Source organism: Eublepharis macularius, chromosome 1, assembly GCF_028583425.1.
Source record: "Eublepharis macularius isolate TG4126 chromosome 1, MPM_Emac_v1.0, whole genome shotgun sequence".
In the NCBI taxonomy this organism is placed as follows: domain Eukaryota; kingdom Metazoa; phylum Chordata; class Lepidosauria; order Squamata; family Eublepharidae; genus Eublepharis; species Eublepharis macularius.
In genome coordinates this window covers 155,065,068-155,079,583 of record NC_072790.1, presented here as the reverse complement: position 1 = coordinate 155,079,583, position 14,516 = coordinate 155,065,068, and positions in this window count along the sequence as shown.

The following is a 14,516-nucleotide window of genomic DNA, read 5'->3' as shown; positions in this document are numbered from 1 at the left end:
ACTTCAAAGGGAAGGGTTAAAGGTTGGAAAGCTGTTGGAAGTCAATAGGGAGGGGGGAGGGAAAGGGTGGGGGATAGAGTAAGGGAAAAAATGGGATTATATGCGTTAAATTTGGGGGGGGGGATTCTTGTTTTTTCACTCACCAATAAAATTTTATTTAAAAAAAAAGACTTCAAAGGGAGACTCTATTGTGAAACTGCTGTATTAAAATTCATTAAGAAGTTTGATACCATGACCTAAAGACTTAATAAGGATTTGGATTCCTTAGCCATTACAGGTGTTAACTGGCTTAGCAAAGCTAGGGAGATAGCCAGCTATTACTATTATGAATAGTCTCTGTAGTTTTCTCTATTACATTTGAATTATACATAATTAAATTCTAATCTTCCTGCATTTCATGACACTTTGATCTTGCTATTTATAATTAATTTCATATGCCTAATGAAAATATTCTATATGCATTTATGCAGCAGGCCGTAGTCTACAGAAGCTTATGCTAGAATAAAAATATGTTAGTCTTTAGGGTGCCACAAGACTTCCTATTTTTCAAATATAACATGTATCTTTCTGAGATACAGGTATTTCCTCAACAAATAGTGGTATAGTGGTGTTTGAGTGTCAGACAAAGACTGTAAAAAAGAAAAAAGTTTCAAGCCCACCCAGCCCTGAAGTTCACTAGGGCCTTGGGCTAAAGTGAAGGGCCTTGGGCCAGGTGCACTCTTTCTCAGTCTAAGATAAAATTAGGGATCCTGGATGCCCACTTCTTGTCCACCGGTCACTGGCAACCAGCAAGAGGTTTTGGGCTGTCTGTGAGATCACCCGCCACTGGCAGGCACCCTGGGAACACACACAGCATGCGCACTCCAAGAGGCGCGACAACATCATTTCCTGAAGTGACTTCGTCATGCTGGCCACAGAGCATGGGAGTAAGCCTGTGGCCAGAGTGATGACAGCATTTACTGGAAGTGATGTTATCACACAAGTGCCACGAGCGCATGCATGTTTTGCACTTGCAAAAAGACAACCACATCCAAGGCACAAGATAAGTGCTAGGTCCCTCCCTCTCCCACTGGGAGGATATAGGGACCTGGCAACCCTAGACAATGTTAAAGAACAAAGAATGATCTATGCTGCCTTAGCTTCTTTGAGGAAAGGCAGGATTAAAAGAATATTTCATCAACAGAAAGAGGGATAGTCTTTGACTTCAGCTGTGTAGATTCTATTTTGACTAGCATAAAAGTTCTGTCCTTTTCAACCTGATGACAGTTGTTTTAGAGCAAAGAGAAAGCTTATTCAAGAATGCAAAAATTCTTTACATTTTAATGCTCCCCCCAATCTAGTAACCTGATTATAAAGAATACATTTTCTTTTTAAAAATCTGAATCAAGGAGCAAAGTATCTTTGCTGAGGTTTATGAAGCTGTTAATATTTTACGTGGTAACTGCTTATATAGCAGCTTTATGAGTGACACACACAGATATCTAATCTCTTTTCGGTGAACTATTTAAATACTTGTCTAGTACTATTCCACTGTTTACAGTTGATGGGTATATCATATAGTTCTAGCTATAGTTCTATAGCTAGAACTATAGAAAAGTTGTTAGATATTACTAAGAAAGTCATAGAAGATGCCTTTGCACACAGAAAGAGGTCTAGCCTGGCCCTATAACTATGCCACAAAGGGATTCTAGAGGCCTAGAATATAACAACCTTAGAGAGGAGCACAAAACAGTGAAGTAAAATAATTGTATGGACTTGTGTAGATTAGAAGAGCCATCCAACTCGTATCACTATATACAATGTATTAAGGCCCATGTGCAGAGAGTGTATGAGAATGACAGGAATGTCTAACTTCATAGGAACTAGTGATCTTACTCAATGATAGGTGTATTTGTGGAAGGCCAAATGATACTCATACGTATGAAAAACTTGTAATCACAAATTTTTCATAGCCTTTGGTAAGATAAGAGGTAGCAAGAATGAACTATTTTTATATATTTTTTAAAAGATGTTTCAAATATGGATAACCTTGTCTGGTGTTTGAAGTTATAATAAATTAGCCAAGAATGTGCATTCCTTTCCAGTGGGACAGATAGCTATTGTTAGGAGAAGGTTCTGAAGTCCTATAACTAGGACAAGCTGAACTGATCAGGAGCTACTTCCTAGCAAAGGCTCCTTGCCTGTTACCTTCATGCCTTTGGGTAAGATATTTTTATGTACTCATGAAATCACTCTCCTTTAATAATCTATGTAGGAGTTACAATGGATGGTATGATTTTCTGTTGATTGAGTTGATATTAAGAATACAGAATAATTAAGTTGTAATAATAAAGGCTTAGAATGGAAACAGAGACTCCATAATTGTATTATTTGTGTACAAGACTCAGTAACGAACCTAAAATGTTTTTGGTGGTGGACCTCTTGCCAGGAGTTAAATAATTTGATAGAGGAAAGCTAACTAACTAGATGCTCAGGGCTTCTTAAGTGTACAATTATATCTGAATCAGGCCTGACCAGAGTCATGTATAACAGGTAGTTATTTTCAATACCATTTACTGATCCAGTATGTATAGTGGTTAGAGCATCAGCCTTGGATGTAGGAGACTCAGGTTCAGATCCCCAGAAAATAACATGATGCGTCTACTTTATCCCAACTAGCCCCCTGGTTAAATTATCCTCCCCCAAAATGGAGAAAGCTTGACTATTATCCTCTGTAAGTCTTCAACTTCCACAGATTTCCAATGCAAACTATCACTGGCATCGATAGACACAAGAACTGCATGCTCCTTACATTAGGAACTAAGGATAGATTAGGCATTTTACTTCTCTACAGGCCACCAAGTTCCCCTGTGGGCACCTTCTGTGAGCTGGCAGAGGAATTTTTGGATGTGATGCTGGAGACTCCGAAACTGATCATTCTGGGGGGACTTTAACATTCATGATAAAGGTACCTCTCCGCCACTGGCCCATAATTTTTAAGCTTCTTTGCCTTGAGTCTCTCTCAAATTATGACAGACTCAACACATGAAAAAGTTCACACCTAGGACTTAATCTTTTGCACTGAGCCTTTGAGGGAAGGCTTAGTTTGGGGGTTGAAGATTTAACCTGAAGCATGGTTTGACCACTGTCTACTCAAGGCACCCCCCCCCCCAACTCCACTGGGAAGTGGTCCCAGTTAAAATAGTCCACCAATGGAAGCTCATAGATCCTACTGGATTCTAGGCTGTGGAGGGAGTGTGGAACATAAAGCTCCTTAAAGCAATCAACAAAGTTGCTCCTCGTTGACTACTCTTGACCCTGGGCAGAACTCAGCCTTTTGGTCAGCTACAGAGCTGGGTGACCTCAAGAGCACAGGAGACATCTAGAATAATGCTGGCAGAAAACTCATACTTAATCTGATAGACTAGGCTATAGAGCCCATTGAAAGATTTATGAAGCAGTAGTAACAGTGGCAAAGAAATGGTACATCTCTGCTGCTATTGCATTAGCCAGTTCATGACCATCCCCATTGTTGAAGACTGTTCAGCATCTGCTGACTCCTAAATCTGAGCCTTTATTGTCCCAGGAATAGTTGTTATATTTTTGCAAAGTTTTTTTTTGTTAATAACAAGAATACACTCTGATCTGTATGTTGGTTGTAACATAGGTCTGCAAGAAGAAACGCCTAATACACCACCTAGTCTATTTATGGACTATTTTAACCCAGTTTTCATTATGAATGTTGACAAGACCCTGGGATCTGTGAAGACCAGTACTTGTGCCCTGGATCCTTGCCCATTCTGGCTGCTAAAAATCTTGTGATGACCACAAGCCCTTAGAATCCATTATGAATCAGTTACAGTCTAGGTACCATCCCTCAGTGACTTATCCATCCACTATCAGGAAAAAAATCCTTACAGAAAAATGATGGAGCCAATTATCACTCAATTATTTGCCCTTTCTGGGGAAACTGATTGACACAGCAGTAGTGAACCAATTCCAAGTCTTCTCGAACAACTTCTCTGTTCTGGACCCTTTTCAGTCTGACTAAGGAACAGAGACAGCCCTGCTAGCTTTCTGCATAGCTAGTTCCTGTCTTAGTGTAGACAAGGGCTACACTCTATGTTGCTCCTACTGGATTTATCTGCAGCCTGCTGATTTATCTACAGTGGATCTAGCTCTCTCAGCATGAAGCTGTGACTGACCCAAGGTCACCCAGCTGGCTTTAAGTGGAGGAGTGAGGAATCAAACCCGGTTGTCCAGATTAGAGTCCCACGCTTTTAATCACTACACCAAACTGGATCTCAAGTACACGTGGGAGATTAATACAAACCAAATCAGCTATCTTGATATTGTTGTGTATAAGAGTGCACTAGGGACATTAGCAGTGAAACCATTCAGAAAAACTACCAATAGGAATGCTTATCTTTCTTATACATCCTACCATCCACCACACCTTAAGAACAATACCCCATATGGACAATTTTTGCGAATCAAGAGAAACTCCACAGCAGGGTGGAATTATACTAGAGAAAGCCATGTTCTCTTTAACAGTTTTCTGAAGAGAGAATACCCCCACCAGGTGGTGAAAGCCACAAGGTGTAGAGCCTCAGAGGTAAAATGGGCAAATTTGTTCAATGTAAGACCTAAGAATCAAGAACAGAGAATCCACTGGGCAGTGGAATATACACCACTGCCGAGTGGTGAAACAACATTGGCACCTTATAGATCATTTACCAGGGTGTGCGGAGGTCCCATTCATAGGCTACAGGCATACTAAGAGCCTCCGAGATGTGTTAGTTCATTCAGATTTAAAGGAGCGAACAACCTTAAGAGACCTTAAAGAGGGCCATTATCATTGTGGCCACTGTAATATCTGCAACCCTTGTTACTGAGGGGAGGAGCTTCACAGGACAGAGTACCAGCCTTAAGTATTTTTCCACCTGTACCACCATGGGAGTGGTATACATCATAGAATGTCCATGTCCAAGGAGCACTATACGCTCAATCAGGTTTCAAGTCCAGGAGCATTTATCTAAAATCCGGAGAGAGCAAGCCAAAGCACCCCTTGTGGCACATTATTTACAACATCATAAAAATGAAAGAGAACTACAGTACTTGATACTAGAGGTTGCCTACGGTCGGGAAGGGAAAGCTATACAAAGATTGTTATTGCTGCGAGTGTCCTTCGGGATCTTTGAACTCATGTCCAAAACTCCCAAAGGGCTCAATCAGGGCTGGGACTTGTCCTGTTGCCTTTAAGAGAGAGAGAGGGGGGGGACAACCCCACTTATCAGAAAAAGACATATAATGGGTGTGGCGTGCCCCTTTAATTTACAGAAGCACTAGCCATCACTCAATGGAGTATGTGGCATACAGTTCATTGAAGATGTGTACGGTTGCATGAGTAACAACACAAGAGATTTGTCTTACGTTAATTTATTAATGAACCCTAGGACGTCCGTTATATAGTTTATTTTCTTGTTCAGGCATATTTGAATTATTAAAATCATCCCTTGAAAGAGCAAAGTACAGTGAAACAGATAAGAGCTAGCAGTCTGTTGGGGCAGAGTCTGTACCATCAGTGTCTCTGGGGTGGGCTGGAAAGCTGGAAAAATAAGAAATTTGTGTTATATTGGCAATGTAATTAGTAAGAACTTTGAAGAGACATTACCCCTACCCACCCAGCCTGTTAAATACTTTGGAGATGGTTGGGTGGTAGTTATTGGAGAAGTCTGCTGCTGTGGGTTTTAAATATTTATGTGGTTTTATTGGTTTTAAAGTTATATGTATTTTAAATTACTATACCAATTGTAATCTGCCCTGAGCCTGCTGATGCCGGGAGGGTGGAATATAAATTGAATTAAATAAATAAATAAATAAATAAATACTTACCTTGGTGCCCATCAGGATCCTGTGGTGGATTGATTCTCCTGGACCTGAAAGAAAAGATACAATATTATAAGATTGAGACTGACAGACTTGGATAATTTTGATAATACTGTTTAGGAAAAGAAGTTGCACTGATGGTATTATTTATTGAATATATGACTATTTATTGAATGACTTATTTATTACTCTTTATTTTATTGTATGTATTAGAGAAATTTGTCACTTTAAATTTCACTGATTTAAGTGTTGGATTGCAGTAGCTTGTTATATCCTTGGGAGGGTGATACCCTCATTTTTTCAGATCTCTACAAAACCAGTCCTATTCCATTGTTTATTGGCTGTCCCAACCTGTTGATTGTATCAACTTACTCTGTGTAATATGCCTTGAGTCCTAGTGAGAAAGACACACAATAAGTAATGTAAATAAATAAATAAATAAATAAATACATGATGGCTAAATGGGACAAAGTATGCCTCTGCGTGCCAGTTGTGGAGTGATACTGCTTTCAGCCTCCTAGGACTTCTGGATGGTCACTGTGGGAGCAGGATGCTGAACTAGCTACATCATTGATCTGATCCAGCAGGGGAGCTCTTCATGCCTTATCTACATTTTAATAATGTACTGACACTTTTGAAGTGACATTTAGATCTCTTCTAATCAAATCTAAATAAAAAGTTACTGTAATGGAGCCGGACCACAGCAATGCCTTTCAGTACACCAAAAATACAGCAAAGTGCTTCCATGGTGCTTCATCTTAGGAAACCATTCAAACTGCTGGATCTGGCTGCGTAGTTATCTAATGCAAAAACCACTTACTCCACCATGCTCTTCTTTAGAGTCAATGTAGTAAAAAAAGATAGCATTCTTTAAATTGCTCTCCTGGATAGCTAGCCCCTCCCCCTGAAAGAACTTGGGCAATCTGCCATAATTTGTCATGAAGAGAAGCTTCTTATCACTGTGCTAGCACAACCCTGCCGCTGGCAGGAACATTTGCATTAGTCTACAAAGAGGAAGCTTGGGTGTCAGGTCATTGCCACATGAAGAGCTTGATGGCTATTAAACTTATCTTTTCAGCATTCTGCTGGTGTGCTTGCATCATGGTATCTGCAATATACACAGAGGTACCAGAGAATTCAATTTGATGCACATGTTCAGGAAGCAATTCTATATTATAAATTCAAGTACCAGCTAGACCAGCCCTCCATACACAAAATAAATTGAAAAATAAATTGTAACATGAATCTGCCTTTTTAAAAAAATCAAGCACAAAAATAATTTTGTGGCTACATTAAATTAATGATGCAACTCTATGCTTCATTCATATCAGGTGGGGGGCATTAGACTACTAACACCCAACACGCATTGTTTTTGAAGAGATGCTGGCACTGGGGACTCTATCATAACATCACTCTGAAGACAGCATAACTTGAGGCTAAGCAATAGCATCACCAGTACAGTTCTGCCAATGTAGGGGACAGAAATGGACTGCATTAGAAGTATGAGTGTGTGCTTGTTATGTGCCATCAAGTCGCTTCCAACCTATGACAACCTTATAAATGAAAGACCTCCAAAATGTCCTTTCATTAACAGACTTGCTCAGATCCTACAAACTGGAGGACATGGCTTCTTTTAATGAGTCAAGCCATCTCATTTTAGGTCTTCCTCTTTTCCTACTGCCTTCCACTTCTCCTAGCATTATTGACTTTTCCAGAGAATCTTTCTTCTCATGATGTGACCAAAGTACAGTAGCCTTAGTTTTGTCATTTCAGCTTCTAGGGAGAATTCAGGCTTGATTTGATCTAGTACCCACTTATTTGTCTTTTTGGCTGTCCATGGTATCCACAAAACTCTCTTCCTGCACCACATTTCAAATGAATCAATTTTCTTCCTGTCAGCTTTCTTTATCATCTAACTTTTACATCCATACATGGCAATGGGGAATGTCATAGTTTGGATTATCTTGATCTTGGTTCCCAGAAAGACATCTTTATCTTTAAGGATAATTTCTAGCTCCCTCACAGCTGCTCTTCCAAGTCTCAATCTTCTTCTGATTTCTTCATTGCAGTCTCCCTTTTGGTTGATGATTGAGCCAAGGAATAGAAAATCTTGAACAACTTCAAATTCCTCATTGTCAACCTTAAAATTGTGTAATTCCTCACTAGTCATTACTTTTGTCTTCTTGATGTTCAGCTGTAATCCTGCTTTGGCGCTTTCTCCATTAACCTTCCTCAGTAGTCATTTTAAGTCTTCACTGTTTTCTGTGGTGTCATCTGCATATCTCAGATTGTTAATGCTCTTCCCACCAATTTTCACTCCACCTTCTTCTAGATCTAATACTGTTGTCATGATATACTTTGCATAGAAGTTGAACAGGTAGGGAGATAATATACATCCTTGTCTGACACCCATATTCTGTCCTGACAGTAGTCTCTTGTCCAGAGTACAGGTCGTGTATCAAAACAATCAGATGTTGTGGCTAGAGATGGACATGATCAGCATCACGATAGAAAAATACCCACGATAATGGCGTTTGCGCGATTGGGACCCAGCGGATCGGTGCCGTCCACGGTGACCGATCCAGCGTTCGGGGGGGGGGGGGACTTCATCGGGGCTTGATTCAGGCCATCGGGATCTGATCGGGGATGCAGACAATCAGGCGCCAGTAATCTATTCCCGGGGCAACGGAGCCAGGGGAATGCCTGAGCTGTGTTTGGCCTCCTTCTGTTGCCCTGGAAACCCGAATGGAAGCCCAGCTTTCCTTGATCAGCAGGGCTTCCTTTCAACCACGGAGCAGCAACACACTCACCACCAGTTGGGAGAAGAGACCCAGGGGAGGGAGAGGGAAGGGGGTGTTCCAAACGTTTTTTGCTTTTTAAAAAACGGGGCTTTGTAGGAGGAATGGCTGTTTTTCTGTCTGTCACTCTCTGTTTTTAACCTGCTTTTAAAACACTGTATTTTGTGGGAAAACTTCATTCACAGCTCTGTGTGTAAGTTTAAAATATGCTTTTGGAAGACTGGCTGCTTGCTTTTAAAATTGGGTGGGGAGGAATGGAGGATTCTGTCCCTGCTTTTTTTTAAAAGCTGGCTGAAACATGTTGACGGGGTGTCTCTCTCTCTCTCTCTCTCTCTCTCTGTATTTGGAGAGGCAGGGATGGGTTAAAAACTCCCCCCCTGCTCTAAGTGTGTGTGTATGTGAACGTCCCCTCCCTGAGGGGAGGCGGCTCGTTGCCGCCTCCCCGTGCCCACCGGGCCCGGTGGTCACCGGCCGCCACCACCCACCTTCCCACTCCCCGATCCGATCCACAGATCGGAAATGGGAGAAGATCGGTGTGGATCGGTGATTTGGGGTCGTTGCTGGCGCAGATCCACGATCAGCTTGATTGGTAATTTTTTTTGGATCGTGTCCACCTCTAGTTGTGGCACCCCCATTTCTTTTAACACTCTCCATAGTTTTTCATGATCCACACAGTCAAAAGCTTTGCTGTAATCTATAAAACACAGGCTGATTTTCTTCTGAAATTCCCTGTTATGTTCCATTAGCCAACGTAAATTTCCAATGTGATCTCTGGTGCCTCTTCATTTTCTGAATCCAGTTTGAACATCTGGCATTTCTCATTCCATATATGGTAGGAGTCTTTGCTGTAGAATTTTGAGTGTCAGTTTGCTTGCATGGGAAATTAACGTGGTAGTCTGATAGTTGCTGCACTCTTTGGCATCCTCTTTTTTTGGAATTGAGATGTAGACAGAGTGTTTCCAGTCTGCAGGCCATTGTTTTGCTTTCCGTATTTGTTGACAGATTCTTGTTAAGACTCTGATGGACTCCATTTCTGTAGCTTGAAATAGTTTTATCAATATTCCATTTATTTCAGGAGCTTTGTTTCTCCCAGTTGCTTTGAGTACAGCTTTTACTTCGTTTTCTAGAATTTTCTGGTTCTTTATCAAAAGATTATTCATCGAAAGTATCTGTCATCCTTCCATCTCTTTTGTATAGTTCTTTGGTGTATTGTTTCCATCTTTCCTTTATTTTGTCCTGATCAGAAGATCAGATACTGTATTTCCATGTTGCTCTTTCAGCATCCCAAGCCTTGGCTTAAATTTCCCTTTTATTTCTCAGATTTTTTGGAACCGATCTCTTGTTTTTTCTTTTTTGTTGTTGTTTTCTATTTCTTTGCCCTGGTTATTATAATAGATTTCTTTGTCTCTGTGTGCAAGTTGCTGAAAAGCTGCATTTAGAATTTTGACCCTATTTCTGTCACCCTTTTGCTTTTTCTGCTCATCTATCTTTGACTAGCATACAAAAAGAGAGGCTCCTCCAGAAAACAGCAAAAAACAAAAAGCATCCCTACATGCACACCAGAGGATACAATCAATCATCAAGTTACAAGTTATTCACAAACTATTAAAGTGCACAGTGCAAACAGTGAATGAGTATAGATAGACACTACAAGTTCTCATACAGTCATTCATAGCAATAATTATATAAATGTAAATAGCAATAATTTATTTTTCAATAAACGTATCAACAGTCCTTCCAGTAATATCAATCAATGTCCAATAAGAATAAATAATCCATCCTCTTAACTTTATCTCTTGCAGAGCTGTCGGCATAAGGTCTTAAAGTGACATGTGCAGATGAATTGTGGACAAGGCAGGTAAGTGCATTGAATTCAAAATCGTTAACATCCTCTTTTTCTGTTTATCTCCTGACAGGTCGAATACTGCATCCCAGGGAGGTGGACCCGGGATGCATTTCTTTTTATTTTTTCTTGTCTATCTTTAGCAATTTTAAGAGTTCCCTCAGTCATCCATTTAGGCTTCTCCTTTATTTTGGCTATAGGAATAGTCTTTGCACATTCTTCCTTGACAATATCTCTGGTTTCAGTCCATAGTTCTTCTGTACTGCAATCAGCTCCTGGTCTTGTTTTAGCAGAGAATAGAGCTTCTTCATCTTCTGTTTCTAATTATGTAATCTATTTGGTTCCTGTATTTGGTCATCTGGTGATTTCCACATATACAATTGTCTTTTTGGTTGCCTGAAGCATGTATCAGCAATGAACAGGTTGCTGGCTTCACAAAATTCTATGAGTTACTCTCCTGGTTCATTTCGTGATCCTAGTCCAAATTCCAACTATGTTTGATTCTGCTTTATCTCCTGCTTTTGCATTCCAGTCACCTATGATTGTCAGCATATCTTGTTTAGGTGTACGATCAATTTTTTCTTGGACACTTGTGTAAGCAACTGTAGTTGGAGCATAAACTTGAATGATAGTGATGTTAACAGGCTTTCCCTGAAGTCTGATTAATATTATACCTGGTCAAACTTTGTGTTGTAGCTCTTGACTGCTTGTGCTATGTCTCGCCTCACTATTAGAGGAACACTGTTTCTTTTGAGTTCATTTCTGCAGTAAAACACTGTGTGGTTTTCTGCCTGATAATGTCCTGAGTCGGTTCACATTAGTTCACTAACCTCCAGGACTGCAATGTTTAAACGTTCCATTTTTTGTTTTACAATTTCTAGCTTACCTGGCTTCATACTTCTCACGTTCCATGTTCCTATTATGTGTGTCACACAGCTTTGGATGTTCCTTTTGCATCTATTCACATCCAGAACTGGACGTCCTTTCGGTCTTAATCCAGTCCTATCATTAAGAATAGTGCTATTCATACTTGTGCTCGGCTCTTCCTCAGTAGCCAATTGAGTGCCATCTGACCTGGGGGTTCTGTCTTCCAGCACTATATAAGAGTGCATGTGTATAAATAGGTTGGTTCTCACAGAACGTGCAACAGCTCTTGAGAAAGCAAGAAACACAAAAGTCATTGCAAGCAGTCATTATGCTACGTCAGATTGACTGTATTCTATCAAATGCTGCTGCTTGCAAAGGGATATTTCAGCAACTCCCTTTCCCTACAACTTCTTAATTCAAATCTTATCACACTTCCAAACTGGACTGTAATGACTGCATCAAAAGATTTATGTACACAGCAACACTGATTGGAAATGGGGGGGGGGGGACGGGGGACCAGTTGACTTTACAGTAGTTTTTGTGCAGCGTCTTGTGCAAATGGAACTGCATTGTTAAACTTCTCATCTTCTATTGTATTGCAGAATCCTACCTAGTATATGTGGTTTTGCGCGCACGCACGCACACACACACACACACACACACACACAGGGAAAGGGAGAGAAGAGAGAGGAGGTTCAGCATCATTCTCTTGCTGGAAGAAGGTTATTAGTGGCAACTGTTTTTTCAGACACAGGAAACCAAAAGCAAGTCAGCGATGATCCACACCCACTGAAATTATATCATGTATTTATCTTAGTGACAAGATGGATGTGTTCATTGCAGCTAACCTCTATGAGCTTGCTTTTTAATCCAACACAAATATTAATTTGTTTTGGAGACTTGCACATCTGTGTAAGATTTTAGACACAGCAAGCACATCCCAGCTGCATTGTGATTAAGATTATGGCCTATTAGCCAAACTGCAGGTTGCTTAGCAACTTCAACTACCTATTAAAAGTGAACATTTTTAAACATGTGGAGCTTGTAATATTTCATTGGTCTTTACCAGTGACTGTAGAAATTACATGCTGAGGAAATCACTTTTTGCTTTATAGTACACAGCTGGCACTTTGAGGGGATTGGGAATAAAAATAAATACACCCTATAAAGTTATTTTCATGTTGTCCTCTAAAAAAGACAAATTGAGACTTTTTAAATGAAGCAAATGAGTTCCTGGAAGGAATATATTGAATCTGCAATCAGTGAAAGATTCTGTTCAGTAGATTCTGATCTTTACCAAAGAATATGGGTTGATTATTGGCAACCAGTAAAATAAAAACCTTAAACGAGAAGTCAAAACTAATCTACACTTGGGTTTAAATCTATGAATGCTGCCTCACAAACCTTTGAAGTGGCAAATTCTAGAATTCTACCTCAATCTGCTACCTCAGTCTGCATGTGAAGAAGTGAGCTGTGGCTCACGAAAGCTCATACCCTACCACAAATTTTGTTAGTCTTATAGGTGCTACTGGACTCTTGTTCTTTTCTACTGCTACAGACAGGCTAACATGGCTACCCGTCTTGACCTATCTGCATCAGGTATTGGTTTTTCATACAGAATCATGGGGGTGGGGGGGAGATCATACAAGTCATCTAGTCCAGCCACCTGCTCTATAATGGAAATCTAAAGGTGAAACTTTGCCAATAGATGGCTGCAGGAATTCTTTTTGCCCCTCTTAGAGATTATATAAAACTAGTAAAGCTATTTATCTTGCAGAACATAATCCAAGTTCTAGTGCAAAATCCTGGAAAGGGACAGGTAACTCCAGCATTTGCAAAGGATGATCTTCCTCAGACACTATTCAGAAGGCCAGGACAGTCCAGTGTTCTTGCAGGTGGTATAGCCAAGCAGTAAATACTCCATACAGAAGGCATGAGTATAACAAAATTGGGTGTGTGGGGGGGGGGAGGGGTAGGATAGATAGAGAGGAGAGGAATGAATGTGCATTCTAACCTACCCCCTTTGTGCTTAGTTGCTACAGGAAATGTTAGGGGATCAATTCTTGAAACCTAGAAAGTCTTCAACTAATTCCTGTCGCATGATGATACAAAATTATCTCGGAGTTATTCTTCTCAGAAAGAGCTTGGGTCTTTCCAGGCTTTTCAAAGAAAACTGACAACCAAAAGTCCAGGGAAGTCATTTCCCACTGGGCTGCATAGGACATGTCGTTTTTCTTTGATTTCCAGCCCCGTTAATGGAATCAATAAGCACACTCACCTAAAATGCCATTTTTTTACTGTGTTCAAGAGTGTCTAGGCCTCACAGCTGAGGTCTACTAAGCTTCTGTTGTCTCCTGTGAGCCTTCTGATTCCAGTCATCTCCACATTAACAAGAGTAAATTCATTTGGAGAGGACGACTAGCAGAAACAAAGCCGGAGGGTGCGTGGCTCAGTGGCAGAGCATATGCTTGGCATGCAGAAGGGCCCAGGTTCAATCTCTGGCATCGCCACTTTAAGGGGCCAGGTAGTAGTGATGTGAGGAAACTCTCCCTAAGACCCTTGAGAGCCCCTGCTAGTCTGAGTAGATAATACTGACCTTGATGGACGTCTGATTCAGTATATGGCAGCTTCATGTGTTCAGACCTTTTATAGGCTAGCTTGAATGTCAGAGAATTTGAGTTTGAGTATGACTTGTAATGGAACAGTTTGCTGAAGTGGGAGTGCATGGGTAGCTTGTATTAGGAATCTCCTCCTTCCAAAAATCACTGCTGTCAGTAGTTTTAACACAGTCCATCAGTTTAGCAATAGCCATCTATTTCCTGGGACATAGAAAGGAAGAGATGAAGCAGAACACTTAATTAGAAGGCTGAGATTGCTGTGACTGGCTGTCCTCCAAGACCGCTCCCCTTCTCGCTGCATCAGACCAAACATTTAATACTTGCAGCTACATCTTTAATCTTGTACCCAATAGAATCTTGGACCCAAGATTCTATAAAAGTAATTTGTAACTGATAAAAATCTGCACTCAGCAAAGTGTCGGTAGAAATGGCTAGTACGTGAGGGTTGTCTGGTCTTTACCTTTTCCAGCTGTGTAAACATGGGTGTGCAAGGAGGGAGCCTGCACATAGAGCAAGAAGCAG